The sequence below is a fragment of the Protopterus annectens genome, chromosome 1.part2 (assembly GCF_019279795.1).
Source record: "Protopterus annectens isolate FY-2018-M chromosome 1.part2, PAN1.0, whole genome shotgun sequence".
NCBI classification, from domain to species: domain Eukaryota; kingdom Metazoa; phylum Chordata; order Ceratodontiformes; family Protopteridae; genus Protopterus; species Protopterus annectens.
In genome coordinates, this window is record NC_056727.1 from 561927975 (window position 1) to 561949228 (window position 21254).

Genomic DNA, 21254 nt, shown 5'->3' on the forward strand with positions numbered 1-21254 from the left:
TTAAAACACAAGATTCAGTTCCAGGTGATATTTGATATAGAGATTACTCCTCTGTACTAAGTTTTTGGCTTGTCAAAGACTGGGATAGAAAAAAATAAATAATTGTTTAAATGTGGAGTTAAAATGTGGATCAGGAAGCATTCAACCTGATGGCTACCTTAAAGAGTACACACATCTGTTTACTGGCCTGAACTGTTTACCAGGAATTTGCCACAATCAAATCCTATAGTTTTACCAGAAGTGCATGTCCAGGGAAAATTCCAGTAGCTTTGTTGAATGTAATTGCAAAAGAAATAAGCTACATGGAGAAATTTCATGTAATTAAGAAATTAAAATAGCCTACAGAATGAATCAACTGCATGGTTGTCACTATGACGCCAGAGTAACCTTTATATGCAGAACACATTAATAAATGTTGTAAAAAAGAACATTAATCACTTTGTACAGCTGAAGAACAGGTGTCAGCAATATAGGAACAAATAATTTGTCTACGCTTGGAGAAAATCAAGAATTTTGGCACATAATGCATGATGAAAGTTTTAAACTGTATATTTTTAATCCATCTATGGGAGCTGTAGCAATGTTGATATGTATGACCTTTAAGAAAGCCATGCAATATCAATGTACAGACTTCACTCATTTTAACCAAACATGGAGTAGAGTCTGAAATATTTTACCACACAGGAAAACCAACTCAGATATCTTACTTCAGCTTGTTAGTGAAAATACATCTTCTGCACACAAGCAGCAAAACATAAAAAATACCTTTAGGTTTGTTATAGTCCATTTTAACTGAATTTTAGTTCATATGCTGAACCATAGAGCATTCCTCTTGTTTAGTTATATCAACAAAAAAATATAGAATTTCAGACAAGTCTCCGAAAACAGTACATTTTAATACTTTGCAGTCAAAGTAAATTTAAATCCCCCAGAATCTCTTGGCCACCTGCAGTTGAAGTACTTTCCTTATACAGCTGAAAAGATTTAGCTTTCCCAAAGAACAGAGGCACCCGAAGCTGTTGAAGACTGGGGGGGGGGGGGGCAGAGGGTGACAGGGGCACTTAGTGATCTAAAAAGGGCAATTTTTTAAAACTATTTACTACCACAACATAGGTTCACTTGGAGGACACTTTAAGCTTAGCCAATTTTCATTCTGGTGCTTCAATTAACATTTCCCGACTGATCTTACCTATCCCATGGCTGATAATTGTATATTAGCCCTAGTGAGAATAAATATGATAACAGTGTAGATAATTTGAGGGGACCCATGTAAGGGATGCAGCATTTAGGAACTGCCTTTAGCCATTAGTGGCACGAGGGGTAATCCTGGAGTACATTTTCTAATACCCATCCTTAGATCCAAGTTGCATTTGAATATGGACAGGGATGAGCTTTGTTTTACTTGAATGGATATTCTGTTCTGGATATATATTCATGTCCACAACATTCAGTATAGATACCAGGACTGAGTATTTCTGATGCCATTTGACTTGTTGATGTTCAGTAGGTCCATCTGTATTAGGTCAGAGAATGCCTTGTATGCCAGACACATCACCTCTAAGCATTCTCTAGGATACTAATTTAGTGATAAATCTTTGAGGTAGTCCATACAAGACCTACTGTTTAGGACTTTTGTCCTTTTAGTGGTCACATGGGTTTCCTCCGGGTGCTTCAGTTTCCTCCCACATCCCAAAGACATGCTGTAAGTTGATTGGACACTCTAAATTGGCTCTAGGTGTAACTGCGTGCATGTGTGTGCCTTCTGTGGAAGGTTGGGTGCTAGGTTGGCAACTCGACACTGTAAATCTCTACTGCCAATCATGAGCGGACAGGTGACCTGCTGTTGCGACCCCTAACCGGGAAAATCTGAAAGAAGAAGAAGAAGTATGGTATCTCTGTGGGTATTCCAATTGTTCCATGGGTCTGAACAGATACATGCCAAAGTGGGCATTATACAAAATGATTGACCTAATGAGGGCTTTGTAAAGAGGGACAATAACTTCTCTAGATCTAGTCACAATCAATTTGTTTATAAGCTGTGCAATATAGAAAGACTTTCTTATGACTCTGGGCACATGTTGGTCAAAAGTTAGGTCACTGTACACACAAGTTTCCAAATGCTAAACAACTGGGTCAGTTCTCAGGGGGCATTGTCAATTTGGCTGTTCCCTGGAGTAGATGACTTCCCAAAGGATACGATAATGTATTTCTTGGAGTTTAGTTTCAATTCATGGTTCTGGCACCAGTTATTGCTTGGGGCAAACCTTTCTGCATAATGGTTAAGTCATTTGGGGATTCAATAACTGCTCCTAGCTTGCAGTCATCTCAAACTTAGTTGGCCAAAGCCCTTTGGTATTTCCTTTGAGCTGTATATGTCAAACAGAAAAAGTCTAAGCACGAACCCTGGGGGACACCATTGGTGACTGGTCTCTTCCCCTGTTTTGATCTCCTGCACCCTCTGAGCAAGCATACATGTATACGTTCTTTGATTTACCTTCCTGATTGTATTAATCTGATTGTATTAAATTATATTCCTTGTGTAATACAGCATCACTTGTTAGAATGTGTTTTAAATTTGTAGTTTGGAACAGTCTTCAAGTGAGTATTGAAAGAAAATGTATGAACCAATAATGACAAAACTTCCCATTTCAGAAAATTTCAAACATAAAAGGCCATTCAAACTTCTGTCATTACAATCCACCAATATCAGTAAATATGCAAAATCTCTGCAGAAGTAAGTAATCTAAATAATTCCTCATTAAAGGGATCTGTAACTAATGAAGTGGTTGCTGCTAGCAAACAACTTTATATTTCATTGTTTCATCTACAAATAAAGTGTCTGTTGCCCTTGAAGAATAAATTGCCTATAAGCTAGTAATTTTGCAATGGGGAATGGATGGCAAACTGATAATGGGTTCATAGTTACTAGGTAACTCATCCAAAGGAGGACATTCATAGGACTGCAGCATCCACTCCCTTTAAAGTACAACACTACAGTATCAGCGATCCATCTGCATACTGTGGGAGTAGTACCCACAGCCTTCTGCATCAAAAGAAAATATACTACCTGTTGTGCTACTAATAATGCAAACAATTTAGCATAAGTAGCATTAAACTTCTCTACCTCCGAAACTCTCCGCTCCTTGTAAAATCCACTTGATGATGAACTAAATCTCTCAACTTCGCAGCACAAGAAATCAGGAAAAAGCCAAAATATATTTGGGGGGGGGGCAAAGGCCCAAAACCAGGGACACATTTTAAATATTGCTTGTATAATCTTAGAAAGTTGCTAAAATAAAGTGTTTTGTGTTGCCATATGTTTCCTGAAAGATAGGAAGACTGAAACATAAAGAGCTATCATTATTTAGTGAATCCAGTTCTCACTGATTTGCCAGAAAAACACAAATTTTAAGATGAACAGACCAAAAGTATGAGCTAGCCAAATATTCTGTAAAAATATGAACAGTGGAGAGCTATGAACTCAACTCCCTGAATCAAAAGTGGTTGTATGGGTAGAGAATTCAGGCTCTTGTTTGAGCCTGAGTAACACTAACCACCAGGTATACCTAACTGGGGCATTTTACACAGACACACAGACACACTCACACACACACACACACACACACACACACACACACACACACACACACACACACACCTCCCACAAATAAAAGAACAAAAGCTCTCCTTACTGCCATGACTCTGGCAGCACCAAGGAACAGCGGCAGCATAACTCCTGTAACACAGAGCAATAAAAGAACAAGACCAGCTAGTTTAGTTAGTTTAACTTCCCCGTGAGAATCCATGTTAGAGTGAAAACTCCACTTCATTAATTTTTCCTGACAGGTCTTGCAGCTGTAAAAGTGGGCCTTGGCTCTATGGTTCCAGCACCCACACCAAAGAAACATCATTACATGCATGTATTCTCATCACTTTTATAAAGGTTGACAATCTGTAGGTGATCCAGTTAAGAAACAGCCTTGTTTGTTCACACTGTAAAAATCTTGTATTTTTCCATATAGCACAAAGCTATGCAGTAAGGTTTTCCACTCACCTACAACTCCCAGTCACAAAGCTTTATAGCAGGGACACCTTTCAACTACTAAACTCTCAGCTCAAAATTTTACACTAAGCAATATATTGCAGGACCTCCCCTGTTTCATTCTGTCTTTCTGTTTCTGAATAACTATCATTTAAAGCTGTAAGTTTACCATTCCTCCTTCCAGAATAGCTTTCTATCTAATAATTTCAAAAAAATGATCCAAACTCAGCTAGCTTAGATTCTATCATATCCCTTTTGGAGACATGACAAAATGATGGCTGAAATACCTTGTCTTAGCTATCCAACTCCTTGGCTTATTACAGAAGGTACAAATTTATTAGACTTTCCTTTAGCATTTTGCCAACAGTTGAAATGTTTCAGAGAGCTGTTACATAAATCATCAGTAGTCCTGACAGTTTTGCTAACAGAAATTATCGCATATCAGAATGCGATCAAACCACAGGAGAGCATAAAGTGAACTGACTGAGTTATTGAAAATGATGACACAAAAAACATCAAGCTGAAGAAAAGTGTAATTATAAGTAAAGCAGACCAGTCTGAGTTTATGTCATCAATATGGACTACAGCCATTGCCACTTGAGTATTGTATAGCATAGCCATTTTAAGAGTGTGTTTATTCCACAATGCAATGTATCTTGAGCCTGCTGCTAGTGTGTTCATGATGACCGAAATGTTAACATTATTTCTACTGAACTAATTTTTTTACAGAAAAAATTACAAGATTGATTAAAATGCTGGTGTATGCCATTCATTATTACTAGTTGTTGCTGAAGCACCTACCAAGAGGAGAAAACGCTGAGAGAAGAAAAGGAGACACTTTTGTGATTTTAAGCATTTTCTTCTGATTTTTTTGTTAAGTTTTACTGCTCTGCCGCCTACTTTTTGGCATTTTCCGGCTTGCTAAAGTTTATATCTGTAACAGTAACAGTACTTGGAACACATCTAGAGCCTGTTTACTGCATTTCCTGTGTTGCACTTAATTTAAAATAGTTTTTTTCTCTAAAAACTGCATTTTACCTGCTTTTGGCCTGGCACTCAAGTGTGGGGTCATTTATTGCACTGTTGTGATTATTTTACTGCTTGTGTATCTCTGCTACCTTTAAACTACAACAAAAAGAAAAAAAAAAATCTTGCTTTTTTCCCCACTTTCTGAAAGTTAAGAAAGTTCAGTTACAGATTTGCTGTTCTGAACTGTTTGGAAGTTTCTAGAAGGCCAGTGCTTGCTTGGGCTAAAGGGAAGTCTCTGTGTTCACCAGTGACAGTGGTTAACACTGAGCAGCCTGCCTGTCCCTGGAGGAGTGGTTACTGCCTAGAAGCTGTAGTTTTATTGGCCATTTTGGGTCAATTCTAAACTCCTTGATCTCTCTCTCTTAAAAACCTACAACTCTCTTTTTGCATGGTTTTGCACACTGAGCAGCATCAGGCAGCGCTGCCAAAACAGGTTTAAACTATTCCAGGCTCCACAAAGTCTGCTCTTCACTTTTTTCCTTAGAACTGTTCAAACTCTCAAAGTAATCACTCTATTCTCTTTCTAAAGCCCTGCACTTGCTCGGCTCTTATAAGGAAACACTAACTAACTAAAGCACTACACCCTCCTTGACTTCTCATAAGTATTAGGCTCCCGATTGGTCCTTCCTGATCAAGTGAAAAATCAGTTCCCTTCCCTAATCTGATCAGTAAAAAACCAGTTCCCTATACTAATCTGGTATGTCCAAGGGTCAGTTTCAGGGTTACTCTCTAGTCCAGCTGGTGAATCTGGGAATTCTGAGGCAATGTTACAATTGCCTTATGTACACAGACAACCCTCTCCTCCTTCCAACAAACTATAATACATGTGAGAGATGCAGTTACACAGCCAAACTGGAGGCAGAGCTCTCTCAACCCAAGACTGGCACAGCCAGTCAGGAGGAAAAGGTAACCTCCCGCACCACAAATCCAGTCTCACACAGACCTATTGCATCTGCATACGCAACACATAAACACACAAAAATATACTCGGAGGCTCTAAATAAAAATCTGCCTAAACAGCAAAGACCTCCTAAGCAGATATCCAAGCAACAGCCACCCCTCAACAATACCCACGAATCACATATCTCACAAAATCAATGTGCCTCACAGTCACAGCCCTTAAGGCCAAACAACACACCAAATACACTTGTTATAGGGGACTCTATTGTCCAGCACACTGACGTTCCGCTCACCAGACTGAACAAGGAGAAGGTCACTGTAAGCTGCCTGTCGGGTGCCAGGATCCGCCACATAACGCAAGCACTCAGGTCCCTCCAAAGCAAGTACAAGTATGACGCCGTCATTGTCCATGCTGGTGTGAATGACCTGAGACGTACCTCCCTGGACTACATGAAAAGAGACATAGAGGAGCTCTCTGATCATGTAGCCCAGGCTGGTATGACCCTGACCTTGAGTAGCATCTTGCCCTCACCAAGAATGATGCCACAGTATAAAGACAAAATGATCAGTTTCAACAATTGGCTAAAGTATTGGTGTCATTCAAAGGGGTTCCAGTGTCTGTCAGCCTGGGATGACATGCTCGACAAGCCACGTTGCTTCGCTAGGGATGGCTTGCACCTGTCACCCTTAGGCTTTCCTATACTGGCCAAGGCTCTTGACACCCCCATAGTGCCTTTTTTAGGCAAGGCTCAAAGGACAAACCCACCTCCATAGACAACACCAAGGATAAAAAAACTAAAGGTAATGCTACTCAATGCCAGAAGTCTAAACCTCAAGATGCATGCACTCAAGGCTCTCCTCAGTATGGAGAAAATTGATGTCTGTGCAGTAACAGAAACCTGGTTCAAGGCTCCTGAGAGCACCCCAGCACTACCAGGTTATAACTCATACCATGCGTTTTGGCCCCAAAACTCGGACCAAAGCACAAAAGGAGGGGGAGTATCTATATTCATCAACGATACCTACACCTCCAGGTTAGTGGCACTGCACGAAGCATCAGAAACCATCCATGTGCAATTAATAGCGGGCAAAACTGCCTTTCAGTTTGTAGCCTGCTACAGAACACTCTCTCTATTACAGGAACCCCACTTAGCATTCCTGAGAACATTGGAGAATATGAAGGTCTCTCCAAACACTATGTTATTGGGTGACTTCAACTACCCAAACATTGACTGGGAAAACTACTCAAGCCCAAACGCCCTCGCCCAATGGTTCCTTGAATTTATAAACTCTAACGTGATGGAACAACTGGTCACCACTCCCACAAGAGGGAACAACATATTGAACCTGGTCATCACCAACATGGGGACTCTATGTTCCACACCAGAGGTAAACCCCTCATTGGTAAGATCAGACCATAAACAAATTTCCCTGGACATCCATATCCCATCCCCACCCCCAGCCAAGGAAATCATGGTAAAGAATTTCTCAAAAGCCAAACTTTGCACTTCTCAAGACTGAGGTGGAATCCTTCAAAGCCCCCGGGCCAGAGGATAATACAGCCCAATCCGCAGAATCCTTTACAAATGCATTCTATGAGCACCTGCAAAAATGCATGGATCGTGCTATCCCAAATAAAACCAAGACTCACTCCTCCAAAAACAGGAGACCTGTCTGGTGGACCCCATCCATAAATAAGCTATACAACAGAAGGAGGAAGCTACTACATGACAGAGCAAAATCCCAAAAAGGGAAGGCATCTCTGATCAGTATTAGCAAGAAACTTTGATCCCTCATAAAATCATCAAAGGCCAGTTTCGAAAGAAAAATTGCCCTAGACACTAAAGATAATCACAAGGCCTTCTTTAGTTATGTCAGGAATATGGGTGGAAACTCCCAGATATGCTATGAATTGTTGCATAACGGTACAAAATATACCGAACCTACAGACATAGCTAACATCCTGGCAGACAGATTCAGCACAAACTTCTCCCCCCTTCCCCCCCAAAGGAGCAAATGCCTATTCCAACTGAATGTAACCTTCCTGACATCACAGATGCACAGGTGAAAGCTGCCCTCTCCAAAGCAAAAAACACAGCATCTATGGGACCGGACAGTGTCCCAGGCTGTGTCTTACACGAGCTCCAAGAAGAACTTAACCCTCACATTAAGTCACTGTTCAAACTTAGCCTTACTACAGGATATGTACCCAAAGAATGGCGTACAGCTACAGTGGTCCCACTCCACAAAGGTGGTGCCACAACGGACCCCGGGAACTATCGCCCCATAAGCCTGACTAGTCTGGTCTGTAAAGCTATGGAGCGTATTATCATGGAACTCATAAACAAAGACATTGGGAGCCTCCAGACACTGGACCCTACCCAATTTGGCTTTGTTAAGGGCAGATCTTGCCTCTTAAACCTAGTTGATTTCTTTGAAACAGTTACCAAAGCCATAGATGAGGGCAAGGTAGTCCACACAGCCTACCAGGACCTCGCAAAAGCCTTCGACACAATAGCCCACTCGGGCATCATAAATAAGCTTACCAGCTTAAATATCAACCCCTATATCACAAGATGGGTTGCAAACTGGCTTAGGGATAGAACCCACATGGTCAGAATTGCAGGTGCCATGTCCGAATCCAAACCAGTTACAAGTGGCGTCCCAGAGGGCTCAGTTCTGGGACTTCTCTTGTTCGGTATATACTTCTCTGAGGTTCAGGCTAACACGGGGGGATTATGGCTAACAATGTTTGCAGATGACTGCAAACTGGGGGCCATAATCGAAGCTCCAGCCGACACAAGCATCCTCCAAAAGGGTCTCACAGAGACGGATGCTTGGTGCCAGAGCCACAGCCTCAAGCTAAATGCTAAAAAGTGCATAGTCATCCCCTTTGGGAAAAACAAGGTGCCCACAAATCACCACATAGGTGGTAATCCATTAAGTATGGAAGAAGTAATTAGAGATTTGGGGACCAACGTAGATAGTAATCTCTCCTTTGATAATCACGTTGCCAAAGTGGTTAGAAAGACCTTCTATATAGCCCACCTTAACACAAAAGGGTTCGCATCTAGATCAAGAGAGGTCATTGTGCCCCTCTACTCATCAATTATCAGGCCCATAATTGAATACAATGTCCTTTTTGGGATGTACCTTACCCGACACCTGCTGCAACTGGAGAGACCCCAAAAGTACCTCGCCAAGAGGATCATGGGCTACAAACAGATGTCCTATGCAGCTCGACTAAAGAAACTCCAGCTCTACTCAGTTGCTTACTGCCTGCTCAGAGGTGATCTATGCCTGACGTACAAAGCCATGTCAAACCCAGAATTAATGGACGTGCTCCACCTCAAAAAATCCAAGTCCCTTAGAGCTACACGCTCCAGGGACTTAAACCTCAGCACAAAAATAAATCGGACATGCTGGAGGGACAGATTAATTTCCCAGGGGCTCCCCTCACTCTGGAATAGAATCCCAATTCATGTTAGACATAGCCCCTCGAAGACCCTCTTCAAGTGAAATCTGGACGCGTGGATGGGAAATCGCAAATTCACCACTGGGATCTCTTCTGTGTCCCTGCTAGACAGAGGCACAGTAAACTAATCTTAAAGGGTACCTTCTGTGACCTACTTTACAGAGGCACAGTAGGCTAATCTAATAGGGAGGTGGAAGCCAAATACACTCTGGCTAGGCTTATAAATGCCCTAGGGCAGATAGCCTAGTATCTACCTATGAACCTATGAACCTATGTCTGAAGGTTGGAAACTGGATGCTGAGAAAGTAGCAGCCACAGTGCAAATGCCCGCATTTGAGGAAAAATGACCACTCATGACATTTTTTCAAATAATGCACTAGCTTTCAAGATTTATTCTAAATCTGTTTGATATGAGTTTGCCATTAAGGAAATTATTGGAACCTGATGTGGAAGGGCATTTGACTGAAGAGCAAGAAAATAAACTGAACTGGTGGAGCAGTTAGTAAGTACCATGAAGTATTTTGATGAGACTAAATTAATCACATTACAAGTAAATGCCAGTCAGAATGGTATTACTGCAATGATTCTGCAACAAGATAAACTATCTGCCTATGTATCCATAGGATCATAGGAGATTACTAGGCTATCGACCCGGAGGTCATTTTAAGCCTAACCCTTTCATCCCAATGTAATACCATAGAATTGCTAGTTAGTACCCAAGATTGCATTTAGTGATGACTGCCCTTTTCCAGTAGGGTTGTGGGCTCTATCCCTGGTAAGAATTTGTGGTGCCCCATCCACTTGTCCAGGTTCCTCTTGAACAGTGTCATAGAAGTGCACTGTTTTACATGAATTGATAACCTGTTCCAAAGATGAGGCTGTCACTGGGAGATAAATCAGCATGTCCTATTTAATTTGCAGGCCATATTCAGGTCCCTGGAATGGGTAGCCCTAGTCCCATTTGATTTATGGATATGCAGCAAGTTCATTAGGTTTGGATCTTGGATTGCTTTGTAGGCCAGGCATAAGACTCCCCTAAGAAGTCTATACGATACGGAGTATAATGATAGGGTCTTTAGTTGGTCTGCGTAAGGCACATGCTGGAGCCTCTTGATCTTCTTTGTTAGAAACCTCTCAGATCTCTCTAATTGCTGTAAGTGCTTAGTACAGTACATGCCAAATGGAACATTATACTCAATTATGGGCCGGATAGGTGCCGAGTATAGGGGGTTATAACTTCTTTTGTTCTTGAGGTGATGCCTTTACTAATCCAGTGTGCTACACAGAAATCTTTCCTTACTACAGTAGGCACATAGTGGTTGAAGTTAAGGTCAGAGTCAACATGTGATCCCAGGTCCCTCACCACTTCAAGGGTACTTAGGGTATTGTTGTCAATTTGATAGTATGAGGGGACATTGTTTGTGGCAAAGGGAATGATGATGCATTTCTTTGCATTCAGTTTGAGACAGTGACTAATACACCGGTCTCTGGTCTGCGTGAGATCCTCCTGGAGTATACTAACATCAATTGTGGATTCCATGATTGCACCTAGTTTACAGTTGTCTGCAAACATGGTCTGCCACAACCCCTTAGTTTTGACATGAACTTCTGAGAAGTATAACCTAAACAGTAGGGGGCCCAGCTCTGACCCCTGTGGCACCCCATTAGCAACGTGTATTCTGTATGATCTGGAGTTACCCACTTTGATATTGTGTGTCTGGTTTGTGAGCCAGTTGGCAGCCCGTCTTACAACAAAGGGGTTTACATTCAATTTGCTAAGTTTATAGGTAATGCCCGAATGTGGGATTTTGTTGAAAGCCTTTGCCAGGTTGAGGTATGCTGTGTGCACAGATTACCCTTGTCAATGGCCTTGGTCCCATTTTCAAAGAAATATACCAGATTTAACAGGCAGGATCTGCCCTTCATGAAGTGAATTGGGTAGGAACCATGGTTTGGAAGTTACCTATGTCTTTATTTATGAGGTCCATAATGATACATTCCATGGCCTTACAGATATAACTGGTCAGGCTTATGAGTCTGTAATTCACCAGGTCTGTTGCTAGGCCACTGTTGTGGAGGGGTATAACTATTTCTGCTCTCCAATATACAGGAACAAAGCCTGTGGTTAGGCTATTATTGAAAAGGGTGCTTAGTGCTGATAGTAGTTCTTGTTTTAGCCTGTTTAGAAGACAACCTGGGATGCTGTCCAGTCCTATAGAGCTATGTTTTTTGCCTTGTACAAGGCTTTGAGAACCTGCTGTTCAGATATGTAGGGTGGGGGGAATTTTGGGGAAGGTTTGTTGTATTTTAGGAAAGGATAAGAGAGTGAAATTTCTGCCAAACCTATCCGCTAGCCGGTTTTCTATCTATGTGGGGGTCAGTGTGTGTGATACTGGTGGCCACTAGTTCTGCACATGCTTGGGTCCTAATGTTTAGGTTACATATGTAGCTGTAAAATGCCTTATGGTTATCCTCGTTAGTACTTGCTAAGTTTCTTTCAAAGGAGCCCTTGGAGGATTTGACAAGTTGTCTTATTTGCCTGTTGAGGCTGAGAAGGGTGCTTTTCCATTGTTGGGGCCTTGTCTTTGTTTTCTTGGACAGCAACTTGTTGCATTTATTGTAAAGTTTGTTGATGCTGGATGTCCACCATGGCAGCTTGTTTTTACTTGAGGCTCTGGCTTTGATTCTTTCTGGTATGGCTGAGTTTATATACTTATACAAGTGACTGTACAGCGCTTTATTGCAAGTTTTCACATAGTTACCACTTCCTGGTTGGGGTGAGGCTTGGAATGCATTTATACCTTCACCTAGGAGGGTATAATTTGCCTTGATGAAGTTTTTTAGTCTGATTTCATCCTTTGTGAATTCTGGTGTTAGTACCAGCTTGAAGGTGACTGACTTGTGGTCAGTTTTAACTAATGAGGGTCTAACAGTTCGGCAGTGCATCTGTTTGACATGTTGGTGAGGTCCAGATCCAAAATGTTTGTTTCCCTTGTCGGGATATGGACAATTTGTTCCAGGGCATTTGAGTTAACAAAATTAAGGAACTTTTGCACGAATGTATTAGGGACAGCATAGGTTTCCCTGTTGATGGTGGCATAATTGAAATCCCTCATAACCAGCGTGTTCGGTAAAATTTGGATTGTAAGCGCTTTTGTTTCTAAACTTTAAAATCTTCTTCAGACATAGTTCTAAACACAGAGTGCTTCTTAAATATCAAAGAGAGGCAAGTCATGTGATCACTAGCTCCAGATGAAAAATTTAAAGATATATTCACATACTATGCATCTGCTTAAACAGTTTGTGTTTAAAAATTGCAAGCCATAATAAATAAAGCAAAGATCAACACCATAAACCTAAAATTCAGATAGCCTATATAGGTTGCCTAAATACTTTAAAAATACATTCCTATCTAAGTAGATGTATTCTACTCATAAGATTAAAAAATGAGAATCTTTGAATTTTTTTTTTTTAATGTAGTGAATAAATTCCATTAATTCTGGGACCCCTTTACTCCAAATAAGGAAGATGTCATCCAGGTAATGTAAATAAAATTAATGGAATTTATTCACTACATTAATGCAAGTACAGACTTCTTGGCTTTCACACATTCTTATAATCAGGAGTGTATGCCATACTTGGATGTTCTGATAGCAAAAAACAGGGATTTAGGAAGATTCACTGCTAGTGTGTACCGGAAGCCCACATATTCGAACATGTTGCTACATTTCTCAAGCTGCCACCTGTTCAAACAGAAAAGGGTAGTGGTAAAGGGGCAGCTTGTCAGGGCTGCCTGTATGAGTAGTTTGGACAATGATTTTTTAAAGGAATGTGAAACATTAGCAAGGATACTCGACAGGAGGGGTTATCCTCATCTAATGGTACATGACGTAATTAACGAGGTTCATTTTAAAAGGGAGACAGGGTATTATAAACCTATATTGGCAGGACAGGGGGTATCTGACAGAACAGCTGCTGACCAGAACAGTGATTTAAAGAACTATACAAGTGCACTGGTAACTGCATTTAGTAGGGATATTTCTAAAATGAAGTGGATAATGCAAAAAAAATGGAATATCTTTCATGAGAATATTAGTATTTTAAATGTTCTGGGAAGTGAGCCCTCCATTATTTATAGAAGGGGGATGAACATAAAGAACATGGTGGAAAGAAAAGTCACCGAAAAGGTCATTCATCCAAGAATGACTGTGGGTGATGTAGCATGTGTAGATATGTTTTGGAGGGTGACAGCATAATAATTAAAGGGAAGGCTATCAAAGTTCAACGGAGGTATAACTGTGACACTATGGGGGTGATTTATGGTGCTCGATGCCTAAACTGTGAAGGTTTTTATGTAAGAAAAATCGAACGAAGATTGCGTAACCGGATTTATGAGAATACTTATGACATAAAGAATAAAAAGATAAGTAATGCTCTTTTTAGACACTTGGAGAACTTCCCTCAACACATTTTTAAATTTAGTGTGTTAGAAAAGGTGGAGAGGAATCCAAGGGGAGGTCCTTGGTCAATATATTTGGAGAGACAGAAGGAAATATGGAAACTGCGACTTGAAGCCCATAGGCACCCAAGACTTAATGACGCAGTTAGCATGGCCCCCATGTTAAAGTTAAAAGCTTTTGAGAGATAAAAAAAATAAATTCAAAGGTTTTAATTTTTTAACCTTATGAGTAGAATACATGTATTTAGATAAGAATGTATTTTTAAAGTATATATATATATATATGTATATATATATATATATATATATATATATATATATATATATATATATAGGCTATCTAAATTTTTTTAGGTTTATGGTGTTGATCTTTGCATTATTTATTATGGCTTGCAATTTTTAAACACAAACTGTTTAAGCAGATGCATAGTATGTGGATATGTGGTGAAGTTTCAGCATTTCAACAAACTGTTGGGAATTTTACATTAATTGTGCAACAGTTGTCGCAACGAGTGGAAGGTTTGCTTTTGCAGGGACCTGCATCTAACACTGTTTGCAACAGTTTTCAACAGAACAGGCAAGGAGTTGTTTCATCACAAACTGCTGGCATTAACACTGTAAATGACAATATTACAGTAAATGGTACTGCTACCACCCATACACTAGGAAACAATCAAAATGGTGGATTAAGAGTGGCTGATATTAATCGTGGACACTTGCCAGCTCAGCATAGAATGCAGTACCCAACTTACAGGAGTGGATACAGAACGGTGTGGGGTTTGCTCACACAGTTCCTGGGCAAGGAAATGTGGATATGAACAGCAAGCTGGAACAATTAGATCATAAGCTGTTCAAATTTAAAAAACTGCAACTGGAGAACTTTTATCTTGCTGAGAATGTAAAGGCCAAATGAGTACCAAAGGGGTTTTGGCAGTGGAGATACCCAACTGGGCTAGGGAAGGACTCACTGTTGCATAGAGATTTACTGGCCTTCTTTGACAAACAAGGCTATGAATTCATGGAGCTTATCATAAAACACAATGTGAAGTTTATTGATAACCTGGCCATGGAGGTTACTTCACTTAATGACAGTATTTTGAGTGATAGCTATTACTCTAATTTCGAAGTGGAACATGGGCAGATATTTTGTAGTATTGAGCAAACACTGCCAAGGCAAAAGGATTTAAGATGAAAAAGTTTGAAAGTGACAGGAGGGAGTATGAAAATGGAACGGCTTACCCCCTCCCCCCTGAATCTCAAAGTTGGGGGAATAGAGAGCCTGGCAATTATTATGAGGAAAGAGTGGAACCCACAAATGGATATCCTTCGGGGGTGCAACCACAGTGGGAAGAGAACAGTGACAGGCAGCACAACGTGATGGAAGATGAAAACCAGGAGTATGACAGGGATTTTCCCCAACTGAGGAGGTTGGACTGCATCAGGAATCAGCAGAGGGTGTTTTACCCCAATCAGGACCAGGGCAGGAGGTCTCGCAGAACTTATGGGAGGACTATTTATCGAGCCAATGGTCCACCTTATGCAGGGAGGAGATCTTAGAGAATGATCGATTTAACTATGAGCAATAATATGAGACGTCATCTTATGAGATTTATCTATCAAGAAATAAACTTGATATTTACAACACAGAAGGAGATTTTAAACTGTTTAACTTTACGGATTTGGACTTGAATACTACGTTTGCTGATTTCTTCTCCCAAGGTATGAACTTTGTCCCTATGAAAGATACAAATTTAACTAATGTACTTATTGACTTAAAAATGTATGTGCGTAAATTGAACTTTAACATCTTGTTTAAAGACAACTCTGTGTTAGACCCGCTTAGGGTAAGTAGCTTGTACAAACCCCCATTGCACCCTATATTGTATGTATTTGAAAAGCTCTGTGAAACTGACTTGTGAGCCACGCTGTAAAATAATAAAAGAAAATTTGATGGGCAGTAACATAAAGAGAATGAAATTTTAAGTTACATTCAAAACAATAAACTAAGAGCTATGAAACTGGAAAAAGGGGCGAAGTATTGTTATCATGACACAGGATGATTATAACATTCGTATAAACACTATATTGTAGAGTGATGCTTATGAACTGGTCAGTGTTTCGGAATTAAACAGAGCATATGTCATTAACAACCAATTAAGAGACATGTTCATAGAGGGGAGAATTTCAGCAGATGAGTTTAAATACTTAAATATCTTAGTCCCTAGAACACCCACGATGTTTGGGGTCCTGAAAATTCATAAATCCATAGCAAATCCACCACTTAGACCAATAGTGGATGGGAGAGAATAAGTAACAGTGACATGTGCCCACTGCATAGACAGCAAGTTTAAATGTTTATTTCGTAAGGAAATGTACCTGTGTAGGGACTCCTGGGACTTTTTGAACAAGATGAATGATGTCAGTTATAATGAAGATGATTTTATGGTGACTATAGACGTACAGGATCGTTATACTGTCGTTCCACACAATATAGCTTTAGAATGGATACAAGATTACTTACAAAGAAATGGAATCGAACAAGGGGACATCAGTAATGCTATCAAATTATTAGCGATAGTCTTAAAGAATAACTTTATATATTTTGAGAACAATATATTCAAACAAAAAGAAGGGGTAGCAATGGGGTCCCTGGTGGGTTCATTCTTAGCAAATGTTGTCATGCTGGAATGGGAGTGTAGGTATGTATTTAGTAGTCAGCATAACAGTGCTATAAAGTTTTATTTACGTTACCTGGATGACATCTTCCTTATTTGGAGTAAAGGGGTCCCTGAATTAATGGAATTTATTCACTACATTAATGCAAGTACAGACTTCTTGGCTTTCACACATTCTTATAATCAGGAGTGTATGCCATACTTTGATGTTCTGATAGCAAAAAACAGGGATTTAGGAAGATTCACTGCTAGTGTGTACCGGAAGCCCACATATTCGAACATGTTGTTACATTTCTCAAGCTGCCACCCGTTCAAACAGAAAAGGGCAGTGATAAAGGGGCAGCTTGTCAGGGCTGCCCTTATGAGTAGTTTGGACAATGATTTTTTAAAGGAATGTGAAACATTGGCAAGGATGCTCGACAGGAGGGGTTATCCCCATCTAATGGTACATGAATTAATTGATGAGGTTCGTTTTAAAAGGGAGACAGGGTATTATAAATCTATATTGGCAGGACAGGGGGTAGCTGACAGAACAACTGCTGACCAGAACATTGATTTAAAGAACTATACAAGTGCACTGGTAACTGCATTTAGTAGGAATAGTTCTAAAATTAAGTGGCTAATGTAAAAAAACTGGAATCTCTTTCATGAAAATATTAGTATATTAAATATTCTGGGAAGTAAGCCCTCCATTATTTATAGAAGGGGGGTGAACATAAAGAACATGGCGGAAAGAAAAGTCATCAAAAAGGTCATTCATCCAAGAATGACTGTGTGTGGGCGATGTAGTATGTGTAGATATGTTTTGGAGGGTGACAGCATAATAATTAAAGGGAAGGCTATCAAAGTTCAAGGGAGGTATAACTGTGATACTATGGGGGTGATTTATGGGGCTTAATGCCTAAACTGTGAAGGTTTTTATGTAGGAAAACACAAACGAAGATTATGTAACCGGATTTATGAGCATACTTATGACATAAAGAAGAAAAAGGCAACTAATGCTCTTTTTAGACACTTGGAGAACTTCCTTGAACACACTTTTAAATTTAGTGTGTAAGAAAAGGTGGAGAGGAATCCGAGGGGAAGGTCCTTGGCCAGTATATTTGGAGAGACAGGAGGTAATATGGCAATTGCGACTTGAAGCCCATAGGCACCCAGGACTTAATGAAGCAGTTAGCATAGCCCCCATGTTAAAGTTAAAAGCTTTTGAGAGATAAAAAAAAAAAATTCAAAGGTTTTCATTTTTTAACCTTATGAGTAGAATACATGTATTTAGATAGGAATGTATTTTTAAATTTAGGCAACCTATATAGGCTATCTGAATTTTTTTAGGTTTATGGTGTTGATCTTTGCAATATTTATTATGGCTTGCAATTTTTAAACACAAACTGTTTAAGCAGATGCATAGTATGCGGATATAGGTTCATACGTTGGTACTGGGCTATCAGGCCCTAGGGCCTATACAAGCCTAGCCATAACAATTCCCTGGCTATTTCTTCCCACACTATTTACTTCCCTGGACCCCTATCTAGCAGGGTGACTGACGTGATCCCCAGGGTGAAGTTCCTTTCTCCCATCCAGTCGTTAAGGTTCCTTTTGATGAGGGCCAAAGAGGCACTCTGTTTGACATGTATGGGCATTCTGTTTCAGAGTCTGGGGAGTCTCAGGGTCAGGAACCTATCCCTCCAGCATGTTTTGTTTATTGTGATGACAAGGTTTAGATCCCTGGAGCGTGTGGCTCTGAGGGATTGGGATTTCTTTAAGCGTAGCATGTCCAACAGCTCTGGGTTTGACATGGCCTTGTATGTTAAGCAGAAATTTTTCATCTGGGGATAACGATCACATGACTTGCCTCTCTTTTATATTTGAGAAGCACTCTGTGTTTAGAACTATGTCTGAGGAAGTTTTTAAAGTTTAAAAATGAAAGCGCTTTCATTGTATTAAACATGGTTTGAATATTAAGCTCAGCTGTGTTGTCCTTTGGACTCGGCTTTTGCTTTTTGTCTTTATATTCAGTTTTTATTTATTTATTTATTTATTTTTTTTTTAATTTGGATTGTCTCCAGTTTTGTCAAGTAGGCTTCATGGCCATCATGAGCCATGGAGGGGGATCTATAAGTGGCTGTGGCTTGATTGGGGCTCTTACCCACTGTAACCTAGACCTGGAGTAACTCCATGGAGTTGTCCACATTAACTAGATGTGAGGTGAATGTATCTCTAATAGAGATTGAAACTCCACCTCCTTTGGTTTTCACATGTTCATTTTTGTAGTCTAAAGGTGTGGAATGCATTGTAGCCTTGCAAGGCTGAGGAACTCTCTGAGGCCTTGAACCAGGTTTCAGTGACTGCACCGATATCTACATCTTCTAGTGATAGAAGTGCTTCCAAGGGAGTGCAGTTTTTGGTTTAAGCTCCTATCATTTAGCAGCATGACCCTTATTTTGTTCTGATTGGGTAATTTCACATTGGTAATGTTGCTTTTGAGACCTTGTTTAAAAAAGACACTATGCCAGTAACTGAAAGCCGAAAGGTGCCAGGTGCAAACAGTCTCTGGCAAAGCAGCAAGGTTTGTCGACCATGGATTCCCAGGCTGACAGGAACTAGATCCCCTTTGAATGACACCAAAAACTGAGCTAATTATTGAAATCAGTATTTTTTGTGTATACTGTGCCATTATTCTAGATCAGGGTAGTATGCTGCTCAAGGCTAGGGACACACCTGCTTGGGACACATACTCAGAAAGCTCAACCATGTCTCTCTTCATATAGTCCAGTGAGGTACATCTCAGGTCATTCAACCCAACATGAACTATGACAGAGTCATAATGGTACTTGCTGCTGAGAGACCTGACTGCATGTGTGATCTGACGAATCCCAGCACCAGACAGGCAGCTGACCATGACTTTCTCTTTGTCCAACCTGGTGAGCGGGACATCCATGTGTCTCACTGTTGAGTCTGCAATGACAAGAAAATTTGTTTTTTGAGTGTTACACCTTACTAGCTTGGTGGGTGAGACACTGGTGTTGCTATGTGCCATGGATGCTGTAGGGATTGTGTTAATTGTAACAGTCTTGTGTTTTGAGGTCTCTGTTGTTGAAATTCCATCACAGAGGAGCTCAGTGGATGAATATTTCTGCTTGGGTTTTAGGGAAAATGTGTTGAATTTAACTGTCCAATATTCCAGACCCTTTCTGGAATATTAGAAAAGGATACTCGGAGATAAAGAGTGTTTGTCATGGTATATCAGTGGGAAGAGTTTCATAAATGTGCTAATGGGAAAGCTGTATTGGTGGAAACAGACCATAAACCATCAGAGATCATATTTAAGAAATCCTTGTACAAGACACCTTCAAGTTTATAAAGAATGATAAGATTGCAGAAATGTAACTTGATTGTAAAGTTTAAAGCAGGATAAAAAAAATGTATAAAGCAGATATGCTGAGTCATTCTTATTTACCAGAAGAACAACAGGATTTGACTGAGAAAGAACTAGAAATGAACTACATAATTCTAAGGCTGTTTATGACAGAAAAGAAACATAAATATAATTTATTCAGAGTGATTCAGAAATGAAAGTGCTTTGAAATATAACAGCAAAGGTTTGACAAGAAAAAAGTGTTATAAGGAAATAATTGTGTATTTTCTTTTGTTTTAAAGATGCAGATAAAAATGATAGTGTCTGCTAAGGAAAGACATGCTGGCAGGAATAGAGGAGTCACATATAGGAACTGTAGAGTGCAAAGAAAGAGCTTGCGATACTGGCAGGATATGTCAAGTGTATGTTGAGGAAGAGGTTCATGGCTGTCTGCATGCAGTCCATATTGTAACAGTAATGTGAGAGAGATGATTCTTTACTCCATTGGAGAAAGACCATGGACTAAAACAGGAACAGAGCTGTTTCAGCTTCACGATTCTGCTTACGTGATATAGGTTCATAGATGAGTACTAGGCTATTATAGATTCATAAGTGTATACTAGGCTAATGACCACCAGTGCCCTTAGAAGCCTAGCCACATAACTTAACCTGTTTGTGTCCCCATGTAACATGGAGATCTATTTGGATGGGTATGTTGGTTAGGAAGGTTGCTAAAGGTTAGGTGGGGGTTGTGTTAATTAGGGAATATTTACTGTCAGCATCTGTCTATCAGAGACATGGGGATCAGACCACTGGGTGAATTGTTGATTTACCATCAAATGGTCAACGTTATGTGTGAATAGGGTTAGGGATGGACTCTCTTCCACATGGATGGGGAATCTGTCTCACTAGCATGTTCTGATTATGCCACGAGCAAAGTTTATGCAGGTGCTGTTCATGTTGCAGATGTGTAAAAGGCCCAATAGGGCTTGATCTAAGGATTCCATATATGCCAGACATAGACTGCCTCTCAGCGTGTAGGAGAGTGAATATAGAGATAGGGTTTTATGATGATCTGTATAGGACAATGTGGTAATGCCCTGGATTCTCTTGGTAAGGAACCTCTGTGGACATTTCAACTGCTGCAGATGCTTTTTCATGGACATACCAAAGGCGGCATTGTACTCAATGTTGGGTCTGATAAGGGCTGAGTAAAGTGGTACTATAACTTCCTTGGACCTGGATGTTATACCCTTACTTATAAGTTGAGCAACATGGAATACTTTTTCTACCAACTTAGCTATGTGTTGGTCAAAGGC